Genomic DNA, 4,200 nt, shown 5'->3' on the forward strand with positions numbered 1-4,200 from the left:
ATTCAAGGTTATAGGCTAAAATATACACTGCCCTCAATATGCATTTCACACCCCAACTTCAAACACACACTTACCTTTGCCATTTGTTTACTTACCTACCAAACTGTTTTGGCACATTACCAAAAGCATTTTCTACATTACATTAGCATTATTTTGGGTAGATTCCAATCACCTTCAACACACCAATAATCATTCACAATTACAATTTCTAAGTACTATTACAAACACACCTAAACATTACAAACTTTACATACACTTTACAATGTTAATTTACATACATATCATCAATCTTTCTAGGTCAATATTCTGCCCACACTTCCTTCAATATATACCATTACTCAAGTGTCCACAAGCTGCCACAAATCACTCATCAACATCACATTGCCATACCATATGCTAATTCCCATCAAAGTGCATAATTCACCATATATACATGCATTAAATCACTAGGTTACTAACTCACCATGAACAACATTATTTCTCAACAATTATATGCACAATTTCCTCATCAAAAACGTGACCATGGCTGTCCAAAATGACAACAACAATAACCCTTCAAACTCAAAATTTTCCTTCACCAAACTAACACCCATAACATGAACATAAACTTTAACAAAGGATTTCTCAAAAATACAAACTTACCTTTATTTGTAACTTGCTAAACCTTCACCAAACTTCCCAAAATTGGTATCAATATCTTCCTTGTGGTGTGTAGACCATTTTTCATGAAAGGACCTAAGTGAATGGAGTTGAAATGGAGGGAGAGGTTGAAGCTCAAAGAAAACGTCAATGGTGGCTCTTTTTCACTCTTCAATTCGGCATGGATGAGCTAAGTGAGGAAGATGGACTTTTGAGTGGGAATAATCTGCCCACTAATGAGTATTTTTAATCCTTTTAATGTTCTTAGTGGTCCACTAACAAATTTAATTCATATTTTAAGCTAACTATCCACTTATTCCACATTTAACCCATGATTTTCACTATTTATTTTAGGTACCACCAATTTAATTTTTTATTTTATTTTCTAAGTGTAATACTATTTATTTTTAATGGAAATTTAGGTCAAAAGACACTTTGGGATGTCAAATGACTATAATGCCCCTGTTCGGGTGGCATTCCTGATTTTTCGGTAACACCGTATTTTGTCTGTTTTTCGATTTCTCACTTTTCTTTGTACTAATTATTTAATTTTTCTTTGATCTTTTTAATGATATTTATTCTTCAATAAGGTTCTATTTGAGTCCTAAAAATGTTTTCCAGGGTTCCCCGCAGTTCAGGGCTAGTCAACGGTCCATGCCGTGACTTCAGTCTGATCACCATCGCTAGGTTTCAGCTCACTTACTCGGTTACATTTCTTTGCTATGATTTTTCCTTTGTTTTTCTTTTCTTGTATTTCATTATTTTATGTCTCCTCACTCATATTGAGGTACGGTTCTAGGCATCCTAGCTGTCCGGACAACACTGGTCACCGGAGCAGCAGAACGCACTACCGAACTTTGGGGTGTTACAATTCTAATATTTAAAAATTGAAATTTTCGGATAATTATGAATTAATAAAGTTGAAATTCAAAAGAAATAAAATTATTTCCTTTCTTCTTCCTTTGGATGTCCACCTTCACCTTCTCTCCCTTCACTCACCAAACCTCCATGGAAGCTTGATTAAAGCTTCTCAAAACCCTCATTTTGGCTATAATTTTCCCAATCCATTAAACTAAACCTTGTTTTAGCACTTTAGTTCAACTATTGAGTAAGAAAGAAAGAAGGAAAAAGAGAAGAAATTGGAGAAGTGAACTTCAAAGTGGAGGTAAGCAATCTAATTTGAAAATTTTAGTTTATTAGTTGTGTTTGTAGCTTAACTAACCTAGAACTCAATTTAAAAATCAAAAGAAAACATCTTTGGAGGACCAAATAGAAATTCAGCCAGCTAGGGTTTAGGTTTGAGAATGGATGATTTTGATGCAAATTATGAATTAGTTAAGTGTGATTGAGTGTATGAGAACTAAATATGCATTTATAATTCAACAAATGAACTAAACATGGAAGTTAGGGTTTTGGCACCTAGGGTTTAAAAGATAAAAATGTAAAAATTTGTTAAATGATGTGTTTAACCTTGTTGGAGTTGAGAAATGGTCATTTGTGACCAATTAATGTATGTTGGAAGTGTTAGAATTAGGTTTAGATTCGAATAGGATGTGGGCAGTACGCAGGCAACATGACCAAGGTCCCTTTCAGGGACCAAAAATGAAAATTTCCAAGCCCAATTGGTGTGGATCCAATTTGGAATGAAATTAGACACAAAATGACATATTTTTCTTTTAGGAATCATACCCAAAAAGTGACCAAAACCTAGTGAACAAATTGTCTAAATACGGATTAGGCAATCTGACCTGTATCAAAAATGACCAAATGAATAGTGTTTGTTCATTTGGCCATAACTTGGGATAGGCAGGTCTAAATGACTTGAAATTTTATCAGTGGAAAGCTGAGATATAGACCTAAAACTTTTATGAGCAACACAAACCCCAAATTATGCCCTTAACCAAGTCAATTTAGCCACCCAAATTTGGTGACCTAAAACTGCCAGAACCAGAATTTGCCCAGAAAATCTGGGTTAAGTCTAATTCGTCAGCCATGATTCAAATGGCTATAACTTGAGCTACAAAACTCCAATTGGAGTGATTCAAAAAGGAGAATAAAGTTGAGACAATAAGGAACAATTTCTATGAAGAAAACTTAGCTAAATTCTAACAACAAAATGACTAATAGAACAGTACAATATAAGATACCAAAACTAAAAATTTGAAATTTTGCCTAAAAGACTTAAGTTTTGAGAAAACAACAAAAACCAACAAATTAGGTAACCAAAATGTGGTATGTGGGTGAAGTTGGAATTCCCATACCTATTAAGCCTTAGAAAGTCAACAAATTGACTTAAATAGTATCGTGAATAGTAACTCCGAAATACAAAATTTAAAGAACGCCAAGTTTAGCATATTAAAGCTAGGTATAAGTGAATTTGAATTTATTTTTGGATTTATAATGAGTTATGGTGGAAAACAATACCAGGAAAGAACCCGAGGGATCGAGTCAAGGCCAAGAGGTGACTCCCTTAAAGTTTGTGCACAACATCAATATGCTTTAAAATTCATTTACAAATTGCATGAAATGTGTATTATGCTTTTGGTTTGAATTGTTGAACGTTTATTTGAGTATGTTTGAAATGGCAATAAATGTTTAGAAAATTGTTAAGATAAATTTTGAAACCACAATGTCATGACCATATATTTGATCACCTCACCAGCATGACTAGTGGGGGAAATCAGTTTTGAATTTTAATTCCTTCTCTAGCTGAAGTGTTGAGGTGTGTGCCTGTAGAAGAAGAAAAAGAATGGGTTCCCTTATATTTGAGCTAGCTAGCCTTGTGTTGTGACTTCTCCTTAGCCTCTGGCTATTGAGATGATATTTGTTTTGAATGGCATGATATAACTGTGTGTTTTTATGAAATTTGTTTTGAGACTTCTGAAATGAAATTGTTTGGATCAAAATCTTATAAATCATGTTTTTAATTTATATTTCATGTTCAGTTTAATTTTTGAATAAATATAATTTAAATTCTGCATAAAGATTATTTTAGTATGCTGTGCATCACTAAGTCCTAGTACTCAGTGATGGCTATTATTACTGTCGCAGATATAGAGACTAGAGGAGCAGTAGAGTAAGCTGCTGAGGATTGAGAATATACCTGCCTTGAAGTCTATCGGGTATATTTTATACCATGATTGTAAAAATTATTTTGATGTATATAAATGTATGTAACTATATGGACATGTAAAATTGGTTATGAGCAGTTGTATAAAGTTATATAAAGTTGTATAGAGTTGTATAAAGCTTGTATTAAATTTTAGTTTGGATTTTTCCTAATGTAAATTTTTAGAATGATATATCTAAAATGTTTTATGTTTATTGAAATATGAATGGAAATATTTTGTTTTAATTAGAATGAAATTGAATTATATTATTTTGATGATGTTGAATTTTGGAAATTGAGAAATGATGTTGAAATTAGTTGGGATGGATGTTGAATTGATGAAGTTGTTGAGATAAATCTTTGGAAGTGCTTTTTACAGGTATTTGAAGAACTGTTTTCTCAAAATATAGACGGCACTCTGCCGAAATTTTTATAAAATATGTGGAAAAATA

This window comes from Hevea brasiliensis, chromosome 7 (genome assembly GCF_030052815.1).
Source record: "Hevea brasiliensis isolate MT/VB/25A 57/8 chromosome 7, ASM3005281v1, whole genome shotgun sequence".
NCBI lineage: Eukaryota > Viridiplantae > Streptophyta > Magnoliopsida > Malpighiales > Euphorbiaceae > Hevea > Hevea brasiliensis.